This window comes from Dreissena polymorpha, chromosome 6 (genome assembly GCF_020536995.1).
Source record: "Dreissena polymorpha isolate Duluth1 chromosome 6, UMN_Dpol_1.0, whole genome shotgun sequence".
Taxonomy (NCBI): Eukaryota; Metazoa; Mollusca; class Bivalvia; order Myida; family Dreissenidae; genus Dreissena; species Dreissena polymorpha.
In genome coordinates this window covers 109,682,946-109,697,332 of record NC_068360.1, presented here as the reverse complement: position 1 = coordinate 109,697,332, position 14,387 = coordinate 109,682,946, and the positions used below count along the sequence as shown (strand labels likewise).

Here is a 14,387-nt window from a genome sequence, read left to right as displayed (position 1 = left end):
AATTTGTCAAAATCGGCCGATAAATGAAAGTATAATTTTTAAAAAAGACGTTAGTGGGTACATCAAAATGCCTTGAATTGCTCGTTGTAAGTAACTGGAATATCACAACGTGTATGAAATATGTATATGTTCATAGTGTCTCTTTCGGACATTGTCATTTGGGAATATGTTTTTGTATCTAAAAACGAGTAAATGCCGCAGTATTTTTTTACTTTAGAATACAAAGGGCCTTTGTTGAAAAAGTAAAAAAAAAAGTAAAACGTTACAAAATTTCCGTCTCCTAGTATAAAAATACACATGTCCACTTTGAGCTTCACATTTTTTTCTTCAGCTACACTTGAAATAAATGTTTGAGATGTTGTGCTTCACAAAATCCACACGATAAATTATAAACATTAAATTGTGTTTGAAGACCTAAATATAAAGTCAACGCTGGATCAAAGCGAATTTGTATCGGATTTCAAAGTAATCGATAGAGGTTTCATTTTAAATGAATATTTTGCGAGCAAAAGATAAATAATTGGGCGCCGATTATCCTGGTCGACAAATTGACAGGGTACCGATTGTCCGGGTGCCGTGTGTTTGGATACCTACGACTTTGTGTTAATTTTTTTAGAGTTGTATAATAATTAAAACGACCGGAAATCTTTATACAGTATAACTTACTGACAAGAAGATTGTTTACCAAACAGAGAAGATTGACGTATACGTACGTATTTAATCTTTCAAACATATAGCTTTTTAAGCAGTTGGATCAGTCAGACTTTGTATTTAATGCAATGCTAAAGTATACGGCAATTTTGTTATATGATGCATTTACATTATTTCCGTTGTCTTTCGTCATCCGCGGACAAAATAACTTATTGGCACAATGTGATGTGCAAAACATGCTCAAAGATTCATGCGGTGAAAACAGCTCAAGAATGGCCACAATCCAGCTTGATCTGAGGACTGCAACTATATCTCAAGTTCAGCGGTCAAAGTCACACGAACTGATCATATACCAAAAGTCAAATATCGGAATCATACAGGCTGTCTGGACAGTTACTACGTTATTTAGCAAAACATGATTCAATAACTGATTGTTTACGATCATTTGGTAGAGAAAGCATGCTGCGATTTCCAAAGGTGCTTGATCATGATTTAAAACTATACAGTACAATCGTTTTTGGTAATATCATATCGTACATATTTACATGTGTGATAGCTGTTCATAACTATACATCGATATTTTATAACGTAAACGGATTCTCACGAAGTGTTTTTCTTTAAATAGTCATTCATGATGCTATACGTTCAGAACGTCTCACACAATGCCTTGATCTTGCCAATGTCAACCAGAATCCACAACATCTTACTACTACAATAAAGATTAAAGCAGCGAGTGGACCATGCTGGTCCTTTGTAATAAAACATACGGGTAAAAACACAAACACTTATTCAGAAATACTTGTAGTATTCGTACCGGGCCGGATATTTTTCAAACCTATTTGGCGGTGACCTGTTTTCTATTTATGTGTTTACACAACGATGAGGTAATACCCGGGTGTTCTCCATATATAGGTCATTTTATATAGGCTTTATATCGCCATAGCAATATACTAACTATCCTTGATACGAATCTGTAGCTGAATATCACAGACGCGGTAAAACATGATATGAATTTGATTGCTTTCGGCTATGACTTACATAATGTTTAAAACAAGACGTATTAAAATCTGTCTGTTTACAACGAGAAACATGTAAATAGTTAGACATATTTATGGTAAATAAGGAAGTACGATCCAATTACAACACAAGTATTTCGTACTGAAATTCGATATGTTATATAAACTTAGGGATTGTAACAAGTATCTTCCATTTGACAAACCGAGGATGTGTAATTTCTTGTCTGATATAAAAAAAACACATTATTTTTTACTAGATGTTAATATCAACGGCGTGTTGCCATGGTATTTATCAACCGTATAGCTCGTTCAATCACAAAAAGCAGAACGCAACATAAAAAAACTACCAACAATATAAAGTAATAATAACATAGAAACATAAAAAGGCATCTATTCCTTATTTCTGATTAAGTCTGCTCTTATATCATTTGAATATGTATTGCATTCCACGTGCCTGTCTATCGGTCGGTCGATCGATCGGTATGTCGGTCGGAAAGTAGGAACGTCGGTAGTCGGTTGTTTTTTTAGACTTTTCGTTTTTCGACAGATATTTAGAAAACGCTGAGATTGGCAGGCATGCAAGTGGTGTGATTGATATTTTGACGAAAAGACGACGCCTATTGATTTCGAAGTCAACAGGTCAAAGGGCAAGGTCACAGAGGCTTGCAACAAGAAATTCGTCTCTGGAATATGATTGGTGAACGTTGTGACATACGATCACACACATTGTTATAGGGGATACTTGGAAGAAGACGCATTTGTATTTTTTGGTCACTGATTCAACAGTCAAGGTCATATGAGCTTTGACAAGAAATTGCTTTCTAGACATCGTTTTGACGAACGAGCATCTAAATATATGTGCCGTTATCTGGGAAAAAAGAATGATTATATTTTATCCTGAGGTCAACACGTCAAAGGTAAAGGTAACATAAAAACAGGATATTGTAACTGGAAACTCGTTTCCGCATATTATCTTTACACAGTTTCGACTCACTTTCATAACAATTGGTATAGTAGTTACTTGATTGGCAAAGAAGACGCCTATCAAAACTATGGCCATCAAATTAAAGATCAAGGTAACATGGGGCGTGTATACTTATATAGGTTTCCATAGAATATAAAGATAATGCAGATTGCTTTGGAGAAAATAAAGATTCTTGTTGATTTTGGGGTGATTATGTCCAAGATCAGGGCCCCGTTGTTTTTGTATTATGAAAAGTGCACGCACACAATATCTAGACAATTATTACGATGATACGTATTCGTATGCTGGTTAGTCTTTAAAGGTCATTGTCACGGCGACAACTTGCTGCAAGTCGGGTGGAATACTAGGGTTCCGAGCATCTGTTGTTTTTACACATTTACAATCGTTTGACAATTAATGCGCACGATGCTTAAAGTTCGCAATAAACACTTAAAATTTCCCGGACATAAATGCAGTTAATACACAAAATTCCCGTAACGACAACCAGTTTAACATTAAAACATAAATAGTAAAATCCTTTGGAGTTTTAAACCAGTTTAAAGTTATCCGAACTTGCTTAAAATTAATTACACACACATTTGTAAATAATATAAACATTTTCAACGCGCATCACATGTCTGAAAGCAAATTTACCTATAACGTATTTAATTTAACATATGTCAGAGTGATTCGATGTAAACTCGTGCTTTTGAATTAGAGTAATATTATTAATATTATTGGACATATTTATATGTATATATGTTACGGTACTTACGAAAAAATGAATATGCTTGCAACGGTGTCATAATATGTTATTGATTTAAAAACGTAATACAATAAGTCGTTTAGTCCATATAAACAGTTCGCGGTTGAACTAAGTATTAAAGGGATCTTTTCACGCTTTGGTAAATTGACAAAATTGAAAAAAGTTGTTTCAGATTCGCAAATTTTCGTTTTAGTTATGATATTTGTGAGGAAACAGTAATACTGAACATTTACCATGGTCTAATATAGCCATTATATGCATCTTTTGACGATTTTAAAACCTAAAAATTATAAAGCGTTGCAACGCGAAACGATTGAATAATTTGGAGAGTTCTGTTTTTGTCGTTAAATTTGGCGAAACTACGAAGATTGCTTATATAAGGTATAAAATACTTTACGAATATGTACTCGGCGGAATAGCTCAGTAGGCTAAAGCGTTTTTACTTCAGGACTCCAGGGGTCACTGGTTCGAAACCTGGTCCGGGCAATGTTCTTTTCCTTTTTTAAATTTTATTCTTGATTTTTTACTGGAGCTTTTACGATCCAATGTTTACATTTATCGATATAAAGCATTTAATGAATACGTAAAAAAATGCCGAAATCTGTGAAAAGGCCCCTTTAAATACTCTTATATGAGTTTATGATATGTATTTCCAATAAAATAAATGATTAATAAAACTGAATACTTTTGTTTAGACAATCCTGCTAGCTGCGTATCAGTTTTGTACTAATACATTTTTCAGTAAAATGATACTTCTGGGAAATAATTTTGCATTAACTACATGATATGAATCATATCATTCATAGCGATTTCCCTGTACTAACATGCAAAGAAAAGTTATGTGAAACAGAAGATAAATAACCTACGGATGTTTTCATTTTTTAAGGTTGCTTTCATTTTCGCATCCGTGGGTTTTTGTTTTACTTTTTTGTCATATTCATCCAATCATCGTTTTATTTCTACAATCAGTATGTTTATATTGAATGTGTTTTTTTTAATTTTGTTAACGGATGGTGTATTGCAGTAACAGAGAAGCCAGAACATTCCTTTTTTACCTCGTCATGTATCATATTTTTTCTTATCAGACATGCAGACACAAAAGAGTTTCTTTATCGAAACTAATTCAATAATATGTGTTTGTACTAAAAGTAATTTATTTATACTTTATAGGCTTAATATTTTCACAAACATAACTGCTTCTAAGGCAAAAACATATAAATTGACATTTTGCCTATATCTTAAGTTGATATGGTATTGATTTACAACTTCGAACCAGTCTCCACGCGATGTGTTGTGTTGTTAATATATCCTTCTTTTACAAGTATACTGTATATTTCACTTAGTATATATGTGTTTTACACCCAGCACGGACAGCCTTTTGATTGCCTTACACAAACATAAGCGTTTTGCAGAACACCATTGTTGTATGTTTTTTGTAGTAATCTATTGTTCGTGCGACCAATGTTTGCCCTCTTCAGGTAACTAAAAAACACTTTTAAAACAACTATCTCAATTGCATTTATATTTCCCAATTACTTTCCGTGAAAATATGCATTTCATATAGCGTATCTCCAGTCAGTTTTATTTTTTGATCGTCATATTCAAATATTTCGCAGTTTTCATTAATGTCAACAACATGATTTTATCGTCATATTCAGTGATTAAGCGGCTTAAAAATAGATAAGCACGATTTTTTGTGGTAAAGACGCCTAGCCGGATTTGCACTTGTCACCATCAATAGAAGGATCGGTCCAAAATGATTAAACACGACATATACTTCCGCAAGAACTTAAACATCCCCATAACCACGCGTTATGTCAATACAATGACATACGCGTTAAATATAAATAAAATCATATCGTGCGAAACCTCATGCAAAGACTCCTGGTACGGCCAGCTCAGAGATTATGTAACAGATGCGGTTTGTTTAAGTTTAAATCTTTTGTTTCAATGGCCATTCGCCAAATACTTCTACTGCAAATAGGTGTGTATATATAATACTGAACATGCGCTACGGTCGGTTAAGCTTGCCGATGAATATTGTAATACAATTTCTTTTACCGTCGTTATATGAACGAGTAATGTTATACATGTACTGTTATTTGCACTTTGAATACATGTTTGAGATGGCGTGGTGCACACAATCAAGAAGATAAATCAAAGCGCTGGAGGCACTGAAGTTCTTCGCTATTGCAATATCTTAGACGCAACTCCGTTTTCAAAATTATGTTGTAGCTTTTTATATCGAATGTTTGAAATGAACACAACCCATTCAAATGTATAAAGAGTGTGTCTTAAAGCACAGGTCGAGATGTGAGTGCACTGTTTATCCTCGTATTTATGTTATAGAGATAACTTAGACAAAATCAAAGCGCTGAAGGCACTGCAGTTGTTCGCTGTTGTCGTCCTTGATTAGCTTGTGCGCACTGCACAGGCTAATCTTATTTGACGTGCATTAAGCCCCGTTTTCCCTGAAAGCAGCCAATATGTACAGATTTCAATGATAGACACTAGACTGGCCAATGTCGACTTACAAGCTGGTATATAAACTCACTGCTAGAGGGTATATACACTCACTGCTAAGGCAGAATCATTTATCGTCTGCTGCAGACAGGCAGCGGTAATCGTCCCTTGCAGAGTGAGTTGTGGTTCTTATCGTACTTAAGACTTCTAAGCACTTACTGATTTGCAAAATATGCTCTGTAAATTTAGCTGGCCGCTAACGCGACCAACTAATAACAACAATATGTCTCTTTTTTCGCAATTGGTTTCTGCACTGGCAACCATCTTTATAATTTTGGTTGCCTTGCTAAAGAATAACACGCCTAGAAACATGTACATGTTGTTTTATGTGTATCTAATACTTTATTTATTTTCTTTAAATTATTGAGAAACAATTTTGCCGACATGACAGACTTTTAATGCATCATGTCTTGTTGTGAGCCGGAATGGAATCATTTCCTAGGCCTAATTGATCCACCGTCGCCAATTTGTAATATTTGTTTAATTGGATTGACTTGTTTAAGCTTTGAAAAGTTGCGCTGCTTTTTAGCCCAACTGTAACCAACTTTTGAGATTGAGTTTCCTGTGCTTAAATCTATTGACCGCAGGCTAACGTGCAACCACTAAACCTGTAAGTTATTCATGATGTAAGATCTGACAGTGTATTGAACTCATTCAATTTGCAATTTTGAAGACATTAAAGGGACCTTGTCACGTTTTGGTAAATTGACAAAATTAAACGATTTAATAATTTGGAGAGTTCTGTTGTTGTCGTAATATTTTTTCATACTACGAGGAATGCTCTTATTAAGTATAAAATACATTTTTCATTGTATGAGCACGGATGGCCGAGTGGTCTAAACGAGTTGAGGGTAACTTTTTTTTTCTTTAAAAGCTTTTAAAATCCATTGTTTACATTTATCAATATTAAGCATTTAATGACAAATTGTGAAAGTACTTTTTTAGATGTTTACTAAAAAATGCCACAAAGTAAAAATTTAGAACTCATTGGTTGTTTATTTGATTTAAACGTGATTTGCCTCGTCAGCGAGGTTACTTTGAAGTAATTATCACTTATATCCTTTTTTCTCTCAAATTATTAGGGTAAAGTGATCGTGAGTCGGACACGATCTGAAGTCGGACGTTTTTGGACCCGTTTTTCTGTCGATTTTTACTAAGTTCAGCATGTAAACAAGTGTACATTAACCGAAATAAATATTTAAACCAATCAAATAAGTAGTTTGTCTGCTGTGGCGTTCTTCCCAGCATTCCTGAAGTTCATTTCTATAAATACCTTCACGGGCGCTAATGTCAAAATTGACAACGCAAAAGAAGTAAGAGTTGTTTGCGTTTAAAACAGTTTAGCAGTGTTGAAATCTGTTTGAGCAATTTACATCATTGTTTAAGCTGTATATTTATGATTATTTTGTAAACTAAATTAAAGTTTGATCGTAGTTTCTTTGAATTGATCAACACATTTCCCCACCGACAACATGAACCATTTTAGATATTGAGTCGGACACCAATACAACGCAATTTGATATTGAGTCGGACACTGTTAGACTCATTGTCAGTTTTGAATAAACAATGTTTAACCTATATTTACATATGAACGTCGACAGATAGGTCTAAAATATAGAAATAAGCCTATGCTATTACGTGCTTACGTGACATTAAATGCAAATGTTGACAAGTCCAATAGCTCTTATATGTTCCATTCATCAAACATTTTACTCGGTCTGTGCTAGATTGTTCTAACTAATTTGCGCCAAGTGTGTTTTTTTTACTATTTTTGTTTAAAAGCTCATTTCCAGCACAAAATAAGCACGTAAACCAAATTCTTACATATTGCGTTTTCCAAAATTCGTTGATATCTAACGATGTTAATTCATAAAAAAATATCATGTCAGAAATTGGGCTACGTTGGTAATAATAGGATTTTACCACTATTTTACACTGTTTGCACTTTGTAGTTAATAGTTCGTGCTGTCGTATTTCACTTTTTAATTAATAGGATGAAGAACATGATAGAAAATATAATTTAAGCTTCATTTTGGCAAAAACAGGGCTTAATGCATATGCATTAATTGTTTTCCCAGTACCAGAGAGTCTCTTTAAACGAAAAACACCATACAATCAGAAAGTGTCGTCCTTGATTAGCTTGTGTGCATTGCACAGGCTAATCAGTGTGCACAGGCTAACCTGGGACTCCACTTATTTGACATGCATTAAGCCCCGTTTCCCTGAAAACAGCCAATATGTACAGATGTCAAGGACCAACTGGCCAATGGCATCTCACAAGCTATTAAGCACTATTTATTACATACACACACTGCTGTATGCAGTGTACCAATGGGAGAGTATAAACAGGCAGATGTGTTTATCGTTCTAGCGTAGTTAATAGCAGACTGACTTGCAACACACACTCATAACCTTAGTTTTTCGCAAGCGAAGAATTAATAATAAACATTAAATTAGGTTCGAAGATCTTAATTCGGCATATTAGTCAACGCAGGAACAAAGCGACCAGTGTATGTGTGTTAAATACATTCAGTTATAACTATGTTTCTTAATGGGCATCAACAATGTATGCTGCAAAAAAACACGCGTGCACATTGAAATACTGTCGTCTTGTTACTTGGTATACTATAATGATGGCTTACTCGGAAGCAATTAAAAATTGCATTTACGACAAAACTATATTTATTTGAATGCAATTGCTATGAGACCAATGGCAGAAAGTGTCATGTATAAAAGATTTTCAATGTTTAACAATTAACGAATGATTTTCGAAATCAAAACTTTGTATTTTCGCTGTGAATTTATTAAAGTTACTTATTTCAAAACTTTCGTTATGAAACATTTCCGTTTCGAGAACATTTCCTTGATAATAGTGTCATTTCCTTTTTCATGTAGAAAGCAATTTCCATTTCTGAAACATATCAAAACTTTGAAAAGTAATGTTTATTTACTTACCGATATTTGAGTTTTATGGTATCGGTTTCATCTGAACTTGTATCGGAAAAAAAATCAGAAAAGGTAAAATAATGTGCAGTCCAAAGTTGTAGTGTACATTTCTTCCTCTTTTCTTTTCTATTTACTCTATTAGAGGATTGCCGTTTGCATTTCTTTATCAGCTTAGGTTTTTACCCCATTATTGACATACTTGATAGTTGAATCTACATTGAAAATGTTAAGTGTATGCGGATCTCAGCGCTTTTACAAAAATTCCTCAGTGATATTGAAGACGTGTACCGTGTTATCAGAAATGACTAACCTTCAATTCACTGCGATTTTTTTGTATTGAACGAACTTTTATAAAATACCAATATTATTAAATATGTTTAATTAATGGATAATTCAAAAACAAACAGATCAAGTTCATAGTTAGAGCCTTAAAGCATGTTACAGTTTTTCTTATCCCGGATAAAGTTGTTCAAATATTGACTAAAACTGTGTCTATTTTAAAAAGGGAATGTCCATGAATCTCAATTGAAAGGGGGGGGGGAGGGGGGGGGGGGGTTTACAGGATTTTTCTACTTAAAAACTCCACTTTTTGTGATAAACTTCTCATGCTAATTTATTGAAGATAACAAAAGTAACACCAGCTTAACAAAATTCATTACATTTTAACTCAAAAGTGAATCGCTTGCATTTTGATTAATTTCTTATTTACAGACAAAAACAAAAAATGATATAGCGGCGTAACAACATTCCAAACATTTCGACTCCAAAGTGAATCACTTGCATTTCGAATAATTTCTTATTTACAGACAAAAACTTAAAATGTTATGCCAGCGTAACAAAATTCCAAACATTTCAACTCCAGAGTGAATCACTTGCATTTCGAATCATTTCTTATTTACAGACAAAAACTTAAAATGTTATGCCAGCGTAAAAAAATCCAAACATTTCAACTCCAAAGTGAATCACTTGCATTTTGAATCATTTCTTATTTACAGACAAAAAAATAAAATGTTATGCCAGCGTAACAAAATTACAAACCTTTCAACTCCAGAGTGAATCGCTTGCATTTCAAATGATTTCTTATTTACATACCAATACTTAAAATGTTATGCCAGCGTAACAAAATTCTAAACATTTCAACTCCAAAGTGAATCGCTTGCATTTCAAACGATTTCTTATTTAGCCTTAAAGGCTATTTTCAAGATGAACAAATACCTTTACAAATATGCCGACATTACAATGAAACACCGATTAGATTTGTTTGATAAACTTATATCACCTATTCTTAATTATGGAAGTGAAGTTTGAGGTTTTGTCGAAGGCGATGCTATAGAACGTATTCATATGCAATTTTGTAAAAGTCTGCTGGGTGTTAAAAGAAATAAGTATCTCATGCTGTGAATTACTTATTGACACTACTTATGTAATTATTATTTAAAAAGTTGTGTAAACTATGAATGCTGCCGACTATTTGCTTTAGCTGTATAATCAGTATTCTGCGTGAGTTTCTTGTTTTACTCTCTTTATATTTTGTTGGTAGAGTAAATGTACGTTAAAATTAATGCACTATGAATTGATAAGTACGAGTACTCCTCTTAAATATTATTATTGCGGTTAATGTGTATTTAATGCTGTGAATTACTTATTGACACTACTTATGTAATTATTATTTAAAAGTTGTGTAACCTCGCTTACTCATAATAATTTCATGTGCTTGTTATAATCATTTTTGTATGTCTATTATTATATTGCTTGTACTAAAATGTGTCCCTATGGGCCATTGGCCTTCTAGAAATAAAATCAAAATATTTACAGACCAAACTTAAAATATTATGCCAGCGTAGCAAAATTCCAAAAATGTCAACTCCAAAGTGAATCACTTGCATTTCAAATAATTTTTATTTACAGACCAAAACTTAAAATGTTATGCCAGCGTAACAAAATTCCAGACATATCACTCCAAAGTGAATCACTTGCATTTCGAATGATTTCTAATTTACAGACCAAAACTTAAAATGTTATGCCAGCGTAAAAAATTCCAAACATTTCAACTCCAAAGTGAATCACTTGCATTTCGAATAATTTGTTATTAACAGACCAACACTTAAGCTGTTATGCCAGCGTAACAAAACTCCAAACATTTCAACTCCAAAGTGAATCACTTGCATTTCGAATCATTTCTTATTGGGAGACAAAAAACTTAAAATGTTATGCCAGCGTAACAAAATTCCAAACATTTCAACTCCAAAGTGAATCGCTTGCATTTCAAATGATTTATTATTTACAGACCCCAACTTAAAGGTTATGCCAGCGTAACAAAATTCGAAACATTTTAACTCCAAAGTGAATCGCTTGCATTTCAAATAATTTCTTATTTACAGACCCAAACTCAAATGTTACGCAGGTATAACAAAATTAATAACATTTCAACTCAAAATTAAATTGCTCACATTTGAATTGTTTCGTATTAACACATATATAATCATAATACAAAAAATAGTTGTTCTTGAAGTGTAAAGCTATAAACATATGGTTGTAGTACTGGTGAGTTTGTTTTAAAGATTAATATTCTATAAATAAATTAAACAAACAACTTCAGAGTTCTGATGTATTGAACATTGAACATGAAAAAACCGATCAAATATGCAAAAATAACAAACATACTTTAAGCTATCATATTCACAAAACAGCTGTACATGTATATCCAAATTATGTTTCTTGCTCACATATTACTCAGGCAGCAGCAACAGTTTTGCATACAGTCGCACCTAAAACACAAGTATGTACTTGTACATATTATATTCATTAACATGTGCAATTATAGGTCTAATTGTTACTGTAGTACCGTAATAGTGTCATTTAAGTACATAAATTGCTATATGTATACAATTATGTTTAAATATTAGTGTGCATTAATGATTTGTTCAAACATGTGTTTATTGAGTTAAAACAGGACTCATATCAATTTACTATTACACGATTTAAATTTATAATTCTTCACGTATATTTATAAATATAGGAGTAGCAATTTAGAACACAGTTTCAATGTTAAAAAACCCCAATCCGAATACCCAAATTTCAATGTATTTTTTTCTTAAAATAACATTTATAAAGTACGGTTATAAGAATACTTTAAATTGTTCCTGATGATGAATCAGAAACCATTTGAAACTACTTAAAGTTTCTTTAAGTTTCTTTATCTTAACTAAAACACACCCATACCATATGCATTCGCCAAGATAATTCTTGATAATCTATTTATGAAGTGAAAAACCCAGTTGGAAACACATTTTACTAATAAACAAACAGTTGTAAAGAAATATGGCCATGTTCAATTTAAAAAACAAACAGCTAGTCTAATAGTACACAATTATTTTATTGCCATATATACACAATTATGTAACTTGTCGCCATTTTTATAAGATAATAAATAATTTAATAGAATAGGATAATCACTCATTTCTAGGTGTGAAGGTGGTAAATATGCTTTTATGTCAGGTTTCTTATTTCTTTAATATTTAAAGTAATATTACTACTCAAAATCAACGAAAATTGCGTACATTTGTTCGTCAAATAAACTTAGCCAATTAAAAATCATTGATCCTTATGGCAAGTGACGAAATTTCAACGCCATATGTGGTCTGGTAACATAAATGTTTGTAGATACAAAATGCTCGTTTTTATTATTGTTGTGCATATTTAAATCCATTTTAATTTTCCGCAACGATATCTATTCATACGACACATGAACACTAACATGGTGTTCGTGTGTCGTATGAATAGATATATTCGCGGGAAATTAAAATGGAATTGTGTCACAAATAAATAAAAACGAGCATTTTGTATCTACACAAATCTATGTAATCATACCACATCTAGCGTTGAAAATCGTGGCTTTTGCTATAAGGAACACTGATTGTTTAGTTGTAACTTTATTTTACAAAATACTTTACGAAATTTGCGTTGATTTTGAGCGTTATAGAGATTTTAATTCAAGTTATAAACGAATTAGGGACCATACGGACCATGGACCATACAGCTCAGACTTTACGGCCCAGATTAGCGGACCATACGGCCCAGATTTGCGGGCAATACGGCCCAGATTTGCGGACATTACGGCCCAGATTTTCGGACCATACAAAACATGTTTGAATTAATATTCATTTTGTGTTCCATTTTTTTATATTGTATTTATACATTTAATAAAATATTAAAGTTGATATAATCCCATTAATGACTACACTCTTTTTTAAATTTTGAACATTTGCGGACCATACGGCTCAGATTTTTGGACCCTATGGTACATGTCAGAATTAATATTCATTTCGTGTTCCACTCCTTCAATATTGTATCGAATAATTTAATAAAAAAAGTTGCTGAAAGAACATTCATGACAACATACTTGTTAAAATGAACATTTGCGGACCGTACGGCCCCGATTTGCGGACATTACGGACCATGTCTATATTAATAATGATTTCGTGTTCCATTCCTTCAATATTGTATCAATAAATTTAATAAAATATTAAAAGTTGTTGTAATAAAATTAATGCCAACATACTTGTTTAAATTTGAACATTTGCCAACTATACGGCCCCGATTTGCGGAACGTACGGATCATGTCTACATTAATATTTATTTCTTGTTCAATATTGTATATATTTTTTTTAAATATTTAAAGTTGCTGTAATAAATTTAATGGCAAACATACCTGTTTAAATTTGAACATTTGCGGACCATACGGACCAGACTATACGGCCCTGATTAGCGGACTAAACTGCCAGATAAGCGGAATGTACGACCTAGATTTGCGGACCATACGGAACATGTCTGAATTAATACATTGTATTCATTTTGTGTTCCACTTTTATCAATAGATTAATTACAATATTAAAGTATATGTAATGACATTAATTAAAAAATACTTGTTTAAATGTGAACATTGGCGGACCATTCGGATCATGTCTTAATAAGTAATTCATGTTCATTCAAGATTGTGAGAAAATATAACATATACAAATGACGGGCCATGAACGGCAATAGTTCTATTATGTCATTGTTTAACGAGACATCAAGTATCAATTAGTGAAATTATTAACATCAAACAATATGTGTCATAAATGGGCGTACTCGAGATGCAAATATATGCCGATGTTGTCTACACTGATAACGATTGTCGTACTATACCTTTAATTGGTAATTACAGACGTGTAAATCAATATTCTCAACAACTGAAATAGATAACACCAATCAGTAAGTGTCATAAATAGGGCGTACTCGAGATGAAAACATACAAGTTAATTATGTGAAAGTTATACCCGTATTGACATTTTGAAATATACGTTTGACTGCTAAATTTTAATAACATGTATTAACAAGAGATGTCTCCATAGGATGACATATGCTCCCGATAAACGCTTTGATAGAAATTATGAGCATTTTTCGAAACCTAAACGCATTATTCGAAACCTAAACGCGGACCCTAAGTTCGAGGTCAAGGTAAAAGGGGTCAAAATTAGTG

At 32.7% G+C, this 14,387-nt stretch overlaps 1 protein-coding gene across 1 annotated transcript in view; it reads right to left on the bottom strand.

Annotated features, from left to right (window-relative positions):
* LOC127834078 (uncharacterized) overlaps positions 1 to 9,010 on the bottom strand; it is a 70,230-nt gene extending 61,220 nt beyond the window's left edge. The window contains exon 1 of the mRNA XM_052359657.1: positions 8,876 to 9,010. The gene's annotated coding sequence lies outside the window, so the exon portion shown is untranslated. The remainder of the gene's footprint in view (positions 1 to 8,875) is intronic.
* Between the last annotated feature and the right edge of the window lie 5,377 nt (positions 9,011 to 14,387).